Source organism: Bacillus rossius, chromosome 12 (genome assembly GCF_032445375.1).
Source record: "Bacillus rossius redtenbacheri isolate Brsri chromosome 12, Brsri_v3, whole genome shotgun sequence".
Classification (NCBI taxonomy): domain Eukaryota; kingdom Metazoa; phylum Arthropoda; class Insecta; order Phasmatodea; family Bacillidae; genus Bacillus; species Bacillus rossius.
In genome coordinates this window covers 24,331,299-24,348,978 of record NC_086339.1, presented here as the reverse complement: position 1 = coordinate 24,348,978, position 17,680 = coordinate 24,331,299, and the positions used below count along the sequence as shown (strand labels likewise).

The 17,680-nt window shown below is 39.5% G+C and overlaps 1 protein-coding gene across 2 annotated transcripts in view; it reads left to right on the top strand.

The window, feature by feature from the left end:
* LOC134537730 (uncharacterized) overlaps positions 1 to 17,680 on the top strand; it is a 316,852-nt gene that overhangs the window by 135,078 nt on the left and 164,094 nt on the right. The window contains exons 2-3 of one of the 2 annotated variants that reach the window (XM_063378478.1): positions 11,320 to 11,455; positions 14,240 to 14,346. The gene's annotated coding sequence lies outside the window, so the exon portion shown is untranslated. Of the gene's footprint in view, positions 1 to 11,319; positions 11,465 to 14,239; positions 14,347 to 17,680 lie in introns of both variants that reach the window. The other variant, XM_063378479.1, reaches the window with a different exon arrangement.

Here is a 17,680-nt window from a genome sequence, read left to right as displayed (position 1 = left end):
GCAGACGTGGCTATCCCCTTTTAAAAGTTAGTGGCGTAGCTACGCGCAGAAGCGGCAAGGACGCGTCTATGTGGTCGTTGTTCTACGGCGACACCCAGCCCGTGTTACCGCTAGTTCGTCACGTGGCCGCAGCCGGCGCCAGCGGCGCGGCGAGGCAGAAGGGGGGGGGGGGGGGGCGCTTTGGGTCGCGTTCCATTCCTCGTGCCGCCAAGGTCCGCCAGGTATTTCAGTTTATTTCAGCGAATGATACGGCAGACGCCTCAAGGACGCTCGCCCGCCAGTGACGCCCCAATCCTGGCTCATCCTCCTATCCCCCCTTCCCCCCTTCCAACCTTCATCACTTTCATCTTCCTTCTCGCTCTTCATCGCCGTCTTCCTTGTCGATGGCGTCCGGCTTGCAATGCATCCCAGCCAACACGAGCACTTGTTTTCAATCATTTCGTTGTTGCGACTTAGCTCGGTCAATAAGACGTTCAAATACGAAATTACTTATTCCGGCATGTTTTTAAGAGCAAATGGTGCATCTCAAACTCAGTCGGACTAATATTTAGTGCTGTGTGCAGGGGCGCAACAACTAAATTTCCAAAAGGGGGGGGGGGGGGGGGCAATATACTTTTTTATTGAAGCGGGGGGTCCGGGGGTCCTCCCCCGGAAAAATTTCTATTTCAAGGTGGAAAATGGTGTTATTTAAGCAGTTTTATTATCTAAAAATTGATTACACAGCACTTTCTTTGCTCCCGTTTGCCCCCACTTCATGGTTTCAGAAGGGGGGGGGGGGGGGGGCAAAATACCCTTCCCCCCCTGTTGTTGCTCCACTGGCTGTGTGCACATATGTCGCTTTCGTAAATTGAGTCAGAAGTGTTCAGATTAGCTGGAATGTACTATGTATTCCCGGTTTCGTACTGGTGTACACTCTGGTAGCTGAAACATATGTATTTTTTTTTAAATTAATTTACGGACCAGTAACTGACACTGCATTAGAAGTCACGAACATGTAAATTTAAAGGGTAGTAATTTTGAGCCAAGGTAATTTGAGTTCCAAGAAACAGCACTTCACCCAATGAAGTCAGAAACATCTTCCAATTTTGATTATTCTATGGTACTGTGGCAACGATTGTAATGTAAAAATGCAAGACCCTACAAAAGTAACAACAATTAGAAGCTCTATTATTTAAGAATAATTTTGGAACATTTTATCCAAATCAGTGTTCAGCAATAGCGAAAGTAGACAACAGAAAATGACATTATGGAGCAGTTCGGAGATCTAGCTTCATCCACAAGACCTGCAGCCTCCAAATAATGTGTAGAGTGGTCAGTTTAGACCACCAAATAATACATTTTTACGTGGCATGAGAACTATGCCACATGGCCTGTTTTTTAAACTAGAAATTATAGAATAACATCCCATAGTAAAACGCAGCAGTTTGGATTAAACTGGGATGAAAGAGGCAATATTTTTTTTATTAATTTAGATCCGTGGAGGCAAAGAATAGTAAATTAAGGTAGCATAAATTTGAGCTCTTTATTGTTTTGAAACAGCAATAATGTTCTTAACATTGTAGTTATTTAATTTTTGCCCGTGTGCAAGGACTTAACTTGAAATTGTGACTACATGTTTCCATGTACCTACATGTTCTTGACATTTTAATTATGGAAATTTTATGACTTTATTACCCGGTTCTAGCGAATCAAGCGTAAACCTTGGTGTTTCTTAGAGTTATATCGATGGACAACTAGCATATTATTGACACCATTTCCACACCGTTCAATAAACTGTTTGCAATTAGTCTCCTCTGAATCAAAACTGCTATGTTATTCAGAAGATAAAGTCACTTTCTAAATATCTGGCTACGCAGCAGACTTATATAACTATTGTATACATACCAAAAGGTTATGCTTAATTGCAAATATAATAAAACTTTAAAAAAATTTAAAAAGGACGCGACAAAAAGAACTATTAAAAAGACAAGAAATAAATCTGTTTATTCATTTTCAATTTTTTTTTTCTTAAAGACGTCGGGGGACTGCTAAGTAGGACCTAGGTAGGTAACAAAACAACAGAACCAAATCTTTAAGCTTGTGTCAATCAAAAAGCTAAGCCCTAGTTTTAATCAAGTAGTTAAGTGACTCCGGAATTTGCGCTGAAAGACGCAACCGTCAAATGACATCTTTCTTCACGCGTCTGCCCGGGAAATTGTGTGTGTGTGTATATATATATATAATTTAATGGACCGCGTTCGGGTCGCTCACTCAGTGACGTCAGTGACACCACATAAACCCCCCCCCCCCTCCACAAAAAAAAGCAGCTCGCACTCCAACGCCCACCGCGTTATGTCATGGCTAGACACCTGACGAATTCGCTGATTTCAATGACCTTGACGATAGACTCCGCAATCCTATACATACTTGGGGAAACGTCACGTGTTCATTGGCTGCTGATTTGTGAGACGTCTCAACTTGGTAGTCTGTGATTGGTAGAGACCTGCAAAATTCGCGGGTTCAATGACCTCCAGGATAGACTCTACTACACTCTACAAACTCGGGCAAATGCCACCTGTTCATTGGCTGCTGACTTGTGAGTCGTCTCGACTGAGTGTCTGTGATTCGACACTTCTTTGAGCGAGGGTCTCTAATTGGCCCTCATTACTTCAGATTAACAGTGGACCAGTGGTAGAAGCAGCGCTAAGGTATAATTATTTGAATTGTAGCATACCTATCACGAAATGAATACGCGAATTTTGCAGGTCTCTAGTGATTGGATACTTCTTTGGTTGAGGGTAGGGGAGACTGTTGTACCATGGAACACTTTTTTGATTCTATTTTTTTAAAAATTTTTATTACACTTTTTTGAACCGAAAAAATATTTATTATAACTATTGAAGATCCTTTAACAACTTTCTATTTGAGTTTATATGTTTCACGCCTCTGTTTAAGAACAAAAAAAAATCTATATAATGTCATGCAAAGTGTTCCATGGTACAACATGGTCATGTACCACGGAACACACCCTCTTGTACCTTGAAACACAGGGTAAATAGTTTTAAAATATAAGGAAAAAATACAGTTTTAATTTCTACAAATACAGTTGTGATTTTATATCTATTATGAATTATTTACAATAATATTATGGTACATGCATATCATACACAAACTACATGGTTCAATTTGTAAAGTTATGCCATCGTCACTTATTTCTTTCGTGTAAAATAATGGTTTTTTTTTATCCTTTGCAAAAGTCACAAAGGTAGGTTTTCCACCCAAAGGTACCGGTAACAGCGCATAGTTCATGTGCTCATCGTTTGCAAGATGTGCATCGAATCCATTGTTCACCTGATGCATCCTCTTTAAAAGTTCCATTACAAAAAATGCAAGCCTCTTCTTCACTGCTATCAGTTTCAATGAAGGTGACAGCTTCGTCTTCTTCAAATGATGAAGCCTGCAGAAGCTGTTTCTGAACCAAATTTGTTTTCTTTTGCTTGTCTAATTTTTTAGTTTTATCTTTTTTAGTATTCACATTTGTTGAATTTGCATTAAGATTATGTTTTATTTTTGCTCTGTCTCTTTTTTCTTTATTCATTTTTATTTCAAGCTTTACCGGGGAATCAGTCGCAATCAATGTCCTTCCTTGTTAACTTCCTTTCTTTAAAGATTTCCTTGCCTTGGCCTTGGGATATGGTATGACGTCTTCTGGCAATAGAGCCATGCTTTGGCTTACCCCTTTACTAGTGCTGGGTAAAGACTCTGTAGGCTCAACTACCACAACAGATAAACCTGGAGCAGTCAGTTCACTTTCGTCAGTTGGTATGCTTTCCTGTAAGCCTACTGAAACATCTGATGTAGCGTTGTTTGGCCCATCATTGGCTTGGCTTACAGTTACTTCACAAGAAAGTATAACTGCAGTTATGTCAGGCCTATCTGTGACATATGAGGGTAAGAAGTCTTCGTCACGAAAAATTTCCCTATCAAAAGGAAAAATTCCAGCTATCCTAAATCCACTCATAATATTCGTAGGGGTGAAAGCACGTGGAAATGCTTTACCCATAACTTCTCCTACCGCATAGATATTGAAAGTTTGACCTGGATGGTTGACAAGCCATGCACTGACTAAGTGACTGTAACAAGACTTAAGAGACCTATACACTGATAAGTCAAGTGGCTTTAATTTGTGTGAGGTATGCGGGGGGAATCTTACTATTATAACCCCATTGTTAGATGCCATGTCAAGAGCTTTAATGCTCAAATGAGTCTCATGATTGTCCATGAATAACAGAACACGTTCTTCTTTGGAGGGCTTCACAAATTTAATAAAATGCACTAAAAATTGTAAAAATGTATCTTCGTTGGACCATCCAGAGATTACAGCAGCAACAACTGACCCGGGTGGAGCACCATACAACATTCTGTCCTTGAAATTCACTCGGGGAAAAACGAACATTGGCGGTATGAAGATCCCACTCACACTGATTGCTGTGATGAGTGTGACAAGGTTACCACGTTCTGCAGAAGTTGCACTCCCGACCTGCCTTATTCCTTTTGGAGCTACGATTTTCCCTGGAGTTTGGATTGTAGACATTCCTGTCTCGTCACAATTCCAAATGCGTTCGGGTGAAATGGGCCCAAAGCGATTTTGAACGCTTTCAACATTATCGAAAAAAGCATCAACATTATGTTTGTTGATGCTTGTAGCTCTGCTAAGACTTGTGGGCCTCGGGGTCCTAATATATACGTCACTGTGACGGTTCATGAATCCCCTCATCCATTCTTCTCCAGCTAGTTGTTGCTCATCCCAATTCTGAGGATATTTTATGTCATTCGCACAGGCAAACTTGTATGCTAACTCTCGCACACTTTTTTTTAGATAAACCATAGTTCATTTTTGCTACTTTTTTAATGTAATTTAGCAAAGCATTTTATTCAGCATCAGAAAATATTTTTCTTATGTCATTTTCTTTTGTAATGAAAAATTTCACTCTCAGAATTACGAAATTGAGAAATTTGTCTTGACAAAGTAGCAAATTTAACATTGAATACTTTTCAGGCTTCTCTAACTGATATTTTCGTTTCAGGAGGTGCCAAAACAGCTTCTATAGCCTTTTTCGTAGCAGCTGGATCAACTGGGGCCCTCTTAATGCCACACTTACTTCTTGACATAGCGATCTGTAACAAATAAAGATAGCAAAATGTACCTTGGAACATGTTCAAAGGTACAAGATGATGCGTGTGCCGAGGTACAAGAGGTAGCGAAAATTAACAAACATGGCGCCCTAAACCAGTGGTTAGATGAATACTTTAATTACAATGTATGAATCTACTCACCACAAGTTCAGCAAAATATTCTAGGTGATGATGTTTTCAAACCATATTTGTTTCCGTTAAAAAATTAGAAGAACTACGCATGAAATATTTACTTTCGAAACTTCAAAAATTGTTTTACTACAACATCGCACAATTCCCAGTAAAACGAGACAGAACTGCCGTCAGAGACACCTAGCATCATTCTTCACAACCAAGTTATGGATTGAGCCCGCTAGGTGGTACCACTTCCTCAAATCCACCAATGTTCCAAAGTACACTATGCTCAAGGTACAACAGTCTCCCCTACCTATCTCATTTGCTTAGATTCCTTCCCACAAACTGTGAACCAATAGCAAAAACTCCACAGAGATAAAATGGTTTCAATTTTAGCCTACCACGAACTGAATCCGCGAATCCTTCCGGTCTCTTGTAATACGACCTGACCGCCTTGCCCTCGCTCAGATAGCAAGAGTACCAACTGAGCTAAACTATTACTAGCAAACAAAGTATCGATGTAATAAATATAAAAATGTATTACACAGAACTATTAAATTCTATTATAATTTTAGGCTAAATAAATGACCAATTTTCGGAGTAAATAAACAACTGTATTACAGATTTGGATTGACACCAACTTAAATATTTTATATTGTTGTTGTTGTTTGGTTACCTACTTATTTTTTTTTAAGTTCGATAGATTTAACTACTTTTTTTTCCTACCTGGCGGCATGGGCGAACATATGTAGGATTCCCCCCGGAGGGGGGGGGGGCATGATATCGTTTATCTTTCCCATTTCATAGTTATGCTTTTGCAAGAGCAAGCGGGCCTCCTCAGAGAGGGTCTCTTTGGTTCCAGGCGTGTGCCCTCCCCCCGGGCCCTAAAGGGAGGTACGCCAATACACCAGCGGTGCCAACAGTTGGCAACCCTGCAACAGCGAGGTACTTGCAGGGTTGCGAGACGCCGTCTCCGGCCTGGCTCGCTGCACGCCGCGTTGCCCCGACGTATCGCTGCAGTGATAAGTAGTGACATTTCTGGCACGACCGGCAGAACCAGTCGCAAAGACGGTTATTTTTTTTTTCCATCGGTCTGGCTCGACCGACTGCGTACGTAATTGGGGTCAGAGGTCCGTTTTTTTCTCAACAGGCTTGTCCTTGCCATTTATCTCAGTTACCCCTCGTCGAACTGATCAATTACGATAGATTTCCGTGTGTGACTTCACGCGACATTTTCGAACTACTGATTTCTTCCAGATGTTCCAAATATGCATTTACAGGTAGGCTATAGTTAATTTTTCTGTCATACCTTTTAGTCTTTACAAATGTGTAGCATTATTATTAAATCAGAGACGTATGACACAAAATAATATTTAAATTTCAAAAATATTTTTAACTAATGGAAATGCGCTACATTGTGTTTAAAATTTTCATTGGTAATGTTCTATTTTCATTAAAGCGATTTTGGTATTTGCGTGAGTGCTTACCTTCTTACCCGGGTTTTAAATCCTTTCATAGTGTTTTTTTTTCTTTCGGGACAGTCATGTTTATAGAAAGAAAAAAGTATAAATAATGGACAAATTAACTGAGAAAAAACTAAACAAAGGACCTGGAAACCCAGACAAATGTCAGAAGGCCACGTGCACTGATAGGGTAAGGTGGGGCTATTTGAATCATTTCAAGTTTAAAGCTTAATAATAATTCAACATTGTATCCGATCAAATACAAAAAATTACGTACATCAATGTTACAATTTTTGCAACATATGATATGAACTTCAAATTTTTTAGTCAAGTCATTTCCTGGTAAAAAATTATTAACTACAGCACCACTCCAACATGACCAGCCAAAAATCGTGGGGCTATTTGTACTGCACAAGGGGCTATTTGGATCACGTAATTTGTTGCCTAATAGTGCACGTATTAACACAATAATAAAGTATAAAACAGTTCTTAAATATCATCAAACACATTTACCACAAAGAAATTGTTTTTTTCCATAAGCACCAACACAAATTTCATCACCTTCAAGGGTCTGTTGTTCATTGGGAAACCGCTCTCATCCACATTGTACATGTTCTGAGGCTGATCAAGAATGCCAATCTCGACTGAAACACTTCTCAAGATATCATAAAAAGTATCAACACGATCTTTTTTCAAACCCATAGCCCGAGCTTTCGAAAGACATTCTGCTTAAGGAAATGTCATTTCTATGTCTGGCCATGAAAGACGAAAACCAATCTTTCCCTTCCATTTTAATTTCATCACTCCATGGCGTAATGATGTTCATCAATTTGGCAAAATGATACACTGCCCTTCTCACACTGACAGAAGAGTGGCCAAAATCACGACTAGAAAGAATTTTGAGTCTATTCACGAGATCAATTTCTTGCTCCGGTGAAAAAATTGTGGGATGACCAATGGCTTTTCTTTTCTTGAGAATTTGTGCATGATTAGGATCATTCGTCAAATCTCTTTGAAGTTGAGCTTCACGGACTCTTCTCTGCGGAGTTGTGTATGGAACATTGAAGTGCGATGCTGCAGCTCTTGTAGTTAAATGGCCATTTAGGACACTTATTTTTAGCTTGATCCATTCTTTCTTCAGACCACTGCAAGTACGCATTTTTACTCTTATAATTCCTCACCATCATAAAAAAAAATTGAATTTACCTCTGTAAATATCAAAAAATAATTTTATCTGTATGCAAAAGCAGTAGCCTAATTATTAAAGTTTATTTTTCAGGAATAAAAAAATACTAATTTATACTAACTACAAACAATATTGCTATTAATAAATTCACAATAAACATTTAAATAAATAAATTCTAATCCTGATACTTTTATACAATTTATATACTTTTAACTATTAAACCTAAATTCTAATTTTGTTGTATATAGTATCGTATTTTTTTAATTTAATCTCTTTACCTTAAATCTAAAAACCATAAAGGCAATATAAACGTAAACGAAGGAAAAATCCAGTGTGATTCAAATAGCCCCGCCAGAAATTGTTCAAATAGCCCCACGGGATACAAAGTTCAAAACTTCAAATAGTTCCGAAACCAAGCAACAAATGTCCCTACTTGTCATATAGAACGTCGAAGTGGTCTTTGCAGACCGCTATACAAACACAGCATGCACAGAGTTTCAATTATTTTTCCCGTAAGATCTTAAATAACGAACATCGGAAACTACATCAATGCCATTTCTTCACAGAAAATACTTACCTCACAAATTTTGAATTGATATCACATGAGATATGTTACAGATATTTAGTTAAACCTTCTAGCACTTCCATTTACAACTTCACTCACAAGCTCTCACGCGGTAAATGGCGTCTTAACTAAAAAAAGTGGTGTTTTTTTTTTCTTTTTCTTATTTCGATCCAAATAGCCCCGTGGCCCAAATAGCCCCACCCTACCCTAGGTAATATTGTTTCGTCTTAGATGCGATTTGTAAACCACTTTCGGACGATGCTATTAAGATACCAGGTTTTATCGGCACACGTGGTAAAACTATAAGCATGTGAAGAATTATTACTACCCAGTTCATACTTTCAAAACACTAAAGAATCGACGATTTTGTGACTAATTTATACGTTGCAAACTCACCCCCACACTGTATTTTTTTTTTTAATGGAACTGAAATATTCATGTAAAATTACAGACATTTGTAAATTTGTACATTTACATTAAAACAACTGCATCACTAAAAAAAATAGTGCTCGTCTGCTTGATTACATGGTTAAGTGTGTGAAACCGTTTTTTTTCCTTCAACTTATTGTTGTGCCATTTTGGTAAGACGCACAAAACATCGGCTAAAGTATAGTGTTTAGGTACATTGTGGAAACAGATTATTTTATGAAAGTGACTGTTTTTAACAACGGAGATTCTGATTCATCAGACGTTATCAAGCACCATTGCGGTGCAAAATCATTTTATGTTCGTCGGGAAAACTGGACTCATTCTGGAGTGTGGGCGTTGAATGTGTGAATGTGGAAATAAATTCTTGCGCGCGTCTTCGCGAAAATTTCCACACACGCGCTACACTTCACTCGCCACAAATGTTCATAGGTGTGCGCTCGTCCTTATAAAACAACTGTTCTGTACCGCAGCTAGTGCGGCAGACTTGCACAACGGAGCGTGGAAGAGGGAATACAGCGGATGTTAGGAAACTATGTAATAAAGGTTCTCAGGATTCTTTCGCGAGCTTGCGCTTGATTGGCCAACATAAAATAGGCGTTGTCAAAATCCCAAGTACGTTTCTTGAATTTTTTCGAAATAAAAAAAAATGCCATGGTGTACAAACGGGTGAAAAAAAATTGTAAGTTTAATATGGTGGCCGTTAGATCGGAATGTCAGAGCAAGAGAGCTGCAACTATTAATCTACTTCACAGTAAGGAAAAAAAATTGTTATTTGAATAGAATAATTTTTTTGTAAAGTTAATAGTCGCTTATTCATATTTCGTCAAGAAAGTCGCTTCCAGGAGGGAGTTTGCTCATGGAAGCGACCCTCATGTGACTTTGAGAAGTCACAAACTAGCCGTTGGTTTAACAGTTCATTTCGAATAACATGTTCCATTGTTCCAGTTTATGAGTGATGACAGTTACTGAGACCCCGCAAGCACTTTTGTAGAATTGCAGCATTTTCTGTATTTTCCCCATAAAATTGCTGAAGAATTCACAGCAATTTTATTCTTGTCAATTTACAGAGAGAAAAAAAAATTTCTTGGAAATTGGTTTCCAAAAAGTATTTTATAGCTGGTAGAGTATTATCAGAATCGCATATGCAACTAATATTGCTCAATGGCGCGGTGGTTTTGAATTGAATTATTTTCACAGCCGGTTACAGATGGCAGCAGCAACGCATGATTCCGTATACTTTCCAATACTTTTGTAAACGTCCGCATACTTTCGCATAATTTTGTAAACTTTACATGTTTTGTAATAATTTCGTATCCTTTCGCTTACGTTTGCATACCTTCGCAACTCTGAGGTCGGATGCGGTGTTAGCGTTATAACTGTGGCAATTTCTGTCGGCATTTACAGTATATAATATATAATTGGGTTTTAGCTAATACCTATGCACCCTTTAATTCGTCCTCAGATTCCACTAAAGACGTTTGACAGACGCCAGCAAATGAAGGTATGTTTTCAACGTGTGGTTTCACGTGTTTCAAACATTGGGGGGGGGGGGGTGCCCTTATAATTTGCCATCCCTGTTGTCTGTGGAGCATCGCTTCCAGTGCGCAAGGCCGCTCCCTGAAGGTGGCAGGCGCTCTGCTCAGACGACACTGCGACACTGTATTGTCGTCATCTCATAGCTATTGCGGGCAGGGCCGGATTTAGAGGTCTGGAGGCCTCGGGGCAACAGAGGAGCGGAGGCCCCGTGGCCCCAAATTATTTTCCAAATTCAATGAACAATTTTTTTTTCAGTCGAGTTTTCCAATAAATAATTTATTGTGAGATCAAGTAGATTCTCTTAGTATTTAAAAAAAAAAATACATAAATATAATTGGTGACAAGAATTATATGAAATTAAATATTAGTGGAAATGAATACAGTATTTATGTTAATATTTAACAATAATATAATCATGTATGTACAAAGTACTGTAGGTAAAGGTAAAACAGCGAAAAAAAGAATATCAAAGGAAAAGATGTTTACTAGTGTTTACTTGTCGGAATTTGAAAGGTTTTTTTTTTCTCGAAGTGTCTATTGTGGGGGCTTTCCGTTTGTGGAGGCCCCGGGGCTATCGCCCCGGTTGCCCTCCCCTAAATCCGGCCCTGATTGCGGGCCTCGTTCGTGGTCCGTGGCGCCAGAGCCGAGCATCGAACCAATGGGGCCGCGAGGAGTCCCAGGCCGCGGAGTGCCGCCCACTGCCTCTTGTCGTGAAGTGAGAGTTCGTGTGTGGATGTCTGTGAAAAGGATGATAACTGGGTTTCTTTGGCGGGATCGCGGGAGGAACCCGAGCCCTCGTGCTGCTGAAGGGCAATGCGACGAATAAAGATGGAAGTCACTTGTTTTCCCAGAGCCGTCTGCAAGGTGGCCGGCGACTGAAGCCGGGCCGGTCGGCCGGACAACTCCAGGGATCCCGCCTGCCCACGCGGTCTGGCAAGAGTCCGGGAGCACCGACCCCGTGGCGAGACTCCGCGCGAGTAGCGTCCAGTAAGTTGAGTAAGTTACCCCCAGCCCGTCCCCGCCCGAACCCCGCCCGACCCCGCCCGATACGTTGCAGAGCAGTGACTGCCCGCGTTCTCACAGCAGCATTTAGTCAGTGGTCTGCTAAGCGGAGTTAATATTAAAAAAAAAAAAAAATTGCTGTTTATTTACACAAGTACATTCGCCGAGTATCGAACCAAGGACTCCAAGGTCCGCGACGTACGTAAGAGCAGTATTCATTTAAGTGTTTTTTTAAATAAATCTTTATGATATATATATTGTTTTTGGCCGCCGTGACGTCATAATCCAAAATTGCGGTCGGCCATCCAAAATTGCGGTCGGCCATAGACCTGATCCACGCTCCACAGCCTGCGGCCTTGTCCCCGACTTTCCATTTCCACACTACTAAAGGTATAATATTTTTAACGCATGATGTCTGGTTTTTCAAATATCAGAGTACCTACACTTAAAATTTCCTATTCTTCTTATCTGTGAAGTTTCACTTCCAGCGAGCCCGTGTTATTTATTATTATTATTACCTGCGTTGGCCCGTGACCCGCCGACTGTGAAGTGAGTTGCGACGGGCCACTGCGGCAGGCTGCTCGGTGCCGGCAGAGCTGGGCCGCACGCTTAGGATAATTCATTCATTAGATCTAAAAGTAAAGAAGCCAGTTAGTTGCTCTGTTTGTTCTTACCGTTATGAATGGGACAAAGATTTTGACATGGTTTGAATTTTTTAAGTATTGCAGCATTGAAGCTTTTGAGGTCCACACACACGCACACCGACTGACACATTATGTACGGTTGTGCAGTTTTTACCGTCGTCTGCCAGCCTCTCATGGACCTTACTGGTGCCGCTATTTTTTTTTTTACCACGTACCAAAAATATGAAAATGTTTACGTATTAATTCAAGATACGCATTGATGATAAAACACGTGTAGCCACTTGCAAAAACATGTAATATGTTAATGTACGTCTAAAACGCAGATCATTAAAGCTAAATTTCAAAGAAAAATCACACGCTTAAAACAATTTAATTCACGAACATCCTCCTCGGCGTCTTTTTTTTTAAAAAAAAAATATATATATATATATATAGGCCTACACGTATGAAAACCACTTGCGACATGAAATACGTGTGGTCAGGTAACGGCTGGATCCTGTAATTAGCCGAAGGAACGGCTGTTCCATAGACGCTGCGTGCAAGAGCGAGGTAGTTTCCAGGTCCTGTCAGCTGTGGCCCGCCAAGAAGTGAACGTGTAAACAGACGTGTTAAATTAAAGGATGTTCCGAATCGAACGATGTCAGAAATCCACAGCAATCGCATTCGTGATGGCTATCAAACACTTTTTTTTTAAACAACATCCTTGTATTTATTTCCAGTATGAATGCACGCGGATTAATACAATAAATTTACGAAACATCTTCGTAATTTTCCTTTCCAACTTATTTGAAGGGGGGGGGGGGGGGTGATTTTATTCGGTTTGAACTGACCACTTAAAATCTATCTTTGGTTACATGATTCAGAAAAAAATTGAAAAATTCCATGTATTTACACGTGTTCAGAAGAGAACTGGACAAGGATCACTTACATTTCTTTATTACCCTTCATCTTGGAAGGGTTTTTTTTTCGCAGTTTATTTTATTCTTCCGTATATAAACAGGATTTTGAAGAGAATTCAGTTACATGGTCGTAATACAACAAGAAGGTAATATTATACCTAATCTGGAATCAACGATTGGGAGATACGTTGTAGTTAGCATAGGCCTATAAGATTCAACGATTCGCCGATTTGACTCCTAATCGAGAAACTGCATGAATTTCTGCCTTAATTATAAAATTTTATTGAGGTAAATAAAAGAAAATATTGTTTACTCAGACTCACTTTACTTTGTTTAACAGAACACTAGTATTCGGAATAAAAGCACTGATTAAATTAAAACTTAAAGGATTAGTGTACAATATGAGTCAAAAGGGAATGCATCGATTTTGTCTTAAAGTTATTTTAATCTTTATAAAGTAAGTTTTAAATAACAATTACTAAAAAAAAAAACTACTTCACAACAAGAAAAAAAATTGTTTTTGTTTTATTTTTTAAAGGAAGATTCTAAATGTGTGGTTTATTGGTTAGTGATATACCCGTGAGTATATTGTAGCTGCCTCCCTGGCTTGTAATTTAGAAAAGTAAAATATATAAAAAAAAACTATAAAACTGGTTAAATTTTTTATGAACTAAAAAGTAAACGATAATCTTTAAATTAAAGTAATTTGTTCAACAGCGACATAAATAACTACAAATAAGTATAAATAAAAAAAAATTAATACACAAGCTTAAAATAAAAATCAAGTAATAAACAAAACAATTAATTCTAATGAAAAAAAAGCGTGGGGTGCTTTCTTATTTCATTTTCATAATGACCCTGTCCTAATAAAACTGATATCAAGCACCCCACGCTTTTTTCATTAAGATTATTTTTTTGTTTATTACTTGATTCTTATTTTAAGCTTACATATAAAAAAATTCGTTATACCTAGTTGTTAATTCTATCGCAGTTGAAAAACTTACTTAAATTTAAAGTTTTTTTTACTTTTTAGTTTACACTATTTTGTATTGAATACAGTTATTTTCATGTAAATGTATACATTAACAAATATCTGTAATATTACATGAATATTTCTGTTAAATTAAAAAAATAAATAATTACAGTGCAATTGAACTATGAGCGAATCGCAGAAGCAGACAAGAGAAAAAAAGAATAATAGTGGTTTGTTGGCTCGTGGGTTTCAGATGCGTCAAAAGACGTTCCGGTCGACCTTGCATTCACCATCATCAGGGAAACGGTCTCCTTCCGAGTCTTGGCAGTAATCTTGCCTTTACACACTTTCATCTGAGAGGTGAGTGTTGGCTGCTTGGCTGCAGCTGTGGACCAATCAGAGGCTTCTTTCCTCCTGATTGGCTGGGTGGTTTGGCCAACTGGAGATTGGCCTATGTGATTGATTAGAGCTGATGGACAATCTTAGCCTCTTCTTTTTCTTCGATGCTGGGCTATCAGTCCAGTCAGAGGCACGTTTTTTTTTGTTTCTTGCTGAAAGTAGAGCTATGTTTTGGAGGTTTCTGAAAAGAGGTTCCCAGGTTACACTCAATTTGTAACCATCCTCCCTGTTTATGTTTAGTAAGTGTTTTAATATTTATATTGCTGTACGAATGTCTCGATTCTTGTATTGAGGTATTTTGGCTATGGTATTGAGTTAGAGAAATTAACTGTTCTGAGTGGTTTCCGTGGAACGTTTTAAAAGTTGATGGAGGTTTTCGTGCTTGTCATCACTTATTCACCTGCCAGTATCTCCTATATATATAGTACTTTGCCATATGAACATGGAATTCTCTAAACTCTAGCAAACCTTATTAAGTATAAACTGATGTAGGATACGGTGCTTCGCTACGAAAGTCTACAGGCAGAACATTTTCACACTGCCACAATTCGAATCAAAAAATTTACTCAATCAAATGATGAAAAACTACCTATGAGAAAAAATGTAATGACTAAAATAATCGGGGAGAAATATAAATTAAAGACATCATATTGGGTTCAACAGTACTTAAAGGCTTACAAGTTCGCATTTATTTTTTTATCCAATATTGCGTTAATAAGAGAATAGAGATAATATTACTGAAAAAAACAGATTATAATCCGTAAAAAAAAACAATAACAATTTAAAAGCCATAGGCAGGTGAATATCGGGAAAATGTAGTCGAAAAACGCACAAAAAAAACTAAATAGACTTTTTAAAAATCTCTTGCAGTTGCAAACGGATCTCCCCTCCCGCTCCTGGATAATCTATGTATGAATACAAAGTTTCGTGGCTCTAGGCCTATCCGCCTACACGCTACGTGAACTGCAGACGTACAGGGAAAAATCTCTTATTATTATTATAAACGAATGTTAACATGTATTTTAATTAAACGTGCGAACGTTTTAACCCCTTTTTCATTTACACAAAAACAACTGTATCACTGAAAAACAAGTGTCCAGCCAGTAATAGTGGGTTCGGATTCTTACCCGGGCATTTATGCTTTGTGTTGTCCCATTACCTCCAGTAGTTAAAGTTACTTGTAAACCGTTCCGTGAATAGGTTTTCCAGTATTTACTGCGCACATTAATGATCATAATAAAATAAAATAAAGTCCAGTTATTGAATTTTCGATTATCTTTTCCATGGTTTATAAAAAAATTATGCTTAAATGAAGTAACATTTAAAAAAAAAAAATTATGCGGCAATTTTTGTTAGAAATTCTTAGCAGGTATTATTATCTCTAAAAACAAACTTACAACATCTTCTTGTAGTATTACAATGTATAGGCTATCTCTCCCAAATAAATCTTTTTTTTTCTGTGTGGACGTAGCAGAAGGTTCACACCTGCTGGGGGAGACTCTGCCCGGTCTCCTGCATGCCTCCGCAGACTGTACCGCGGCGGACGGACGGACGGCGGCCGCAAGGCAGTTAATCACGCCCAGGTCCGGGCGCCGCAGCTATTAGGGACTCCCGCAACAGCCACGGAGTAGACGCTCGCATGGAGATTCCGGTTCCACAGTTGCTCTGCGAGGGGAGGGGGAGGAGGAGATTCCCCTTCAAGGTCACGACGGCCGTCCCTGCCCCGCTGATGGTCTTCTCCTCTGAAGCAGCTGCCACCGAGCGGGGGTGGTAACACGCTAGTTTCCCCTGTGTCTATGCAGGTTTTACCTGGGGCCCAACTTATCTTGTTATATAGTCTAGAATAGTCAGTGAGGGGAGTTAGTCATGGCGCCAATCGCTGACATGGCTGGCCAATCTCCCCTTCCTAGCACATGATGCATGCTCCCTCTCCCGCATGGCTTAAACCCTGCATGATTAGAGCGTATAGGCTTCGGCCTGAGACGCACTTAGTCTTTCCCTAACCCAGACCCCGCCCAAACACACTTAGCTTTAATTTAAGTTAGGAAATTTAAAAAAATCGCACTCATCTGACGGAAGGACCGGAGTCTCTGTCCATGTGAACCTGATTACGGCGCCTCGTCTGCATACGCAGAGCACGTCAGGGCTGTGGCTCCCCATCCACACGAGCCCCCAACAGACACAGCGGAATGGATGAGCAATTTCATTTCGCGACCCTCAGATATTTGGGAGCACAGACAGATGTTGTAACCACGTACAACACATGGCTATGGTTATTTTTGCATGCATGAAATACTTTTTTTTTCCCAGGCTAATACTGAGTATTTCTAACGAAAATTGACGCATGATTTTATACTTTGATTTTTTTCATTCAAGCATAATTCTTTTTCAAACCATGCAAAAGATAATCGAGTATTCAACAATTGAAATTTATTTTATTTTATTGTGATTATTAATGTGCGCAGTTAATAATACCGGAAAATTTTCAGGAAACGTTTTACAAATAATTTATCTATTGGTGGTACTAGGACAACACGAATCATAAATTCCCGGGCAAGAATCCGAGCCCAGAATCACTGCGAACAATATTTTGTAGTGATACAGTTGTTTTAATGTAAATGTAAAAAATTTACAAGTATGTACTTACCTATAAGTTCACATTTACAACAAAAAAAATTTGCAGAGAGAGCTACAACGAGAGACTGAAGTTACCCATCCCAGCATCATTACCACTCTTTCCCCTCTTGATTTAGTCAACTGACCTGTGGTTGAATCAAAGGAATCCTTATCCTAATCCTCATCCTAAGAGTGCCACAAGGCATTTGTAGAAGTCTGTCACATCTCTGGGGGCCATCAGCCAACCCAGAGAGCCTGTGATCTGGCCGAAGTACATCCATCCTCCACTGGCTGTCCAGGTCAGCATCGGAGCTGTGTCGCCGCTCGCCGCGTCCGCCTACGAGTGATGGTCCGCGGAACCATCTGGTCGCCCACTATACTGCCATCATGGAATGCCTCCGCCAAAGGTTGAGTGAACAGCATATTGCTAGTTTCACATTTCATTGATTGGCGAGGCTTGTAGGTCTATCCATTCCCTCCTATCGTTGGACAGTCCCCCTGCAGCGCCTCCATAGGCTGAAGGCCCTTTCCATCCTTTTGTGGTGAGGGAGGGCCCGATGAAATGGTTGCATCTGTAGGGGAAGAGATCAAGCGGGCAGCCGCCCGCTTATATGATCAAGATACGACCATCAGTACCCGTAATGTCTACAGAGTTCGCTTTGCTTTACATACCTCCAAC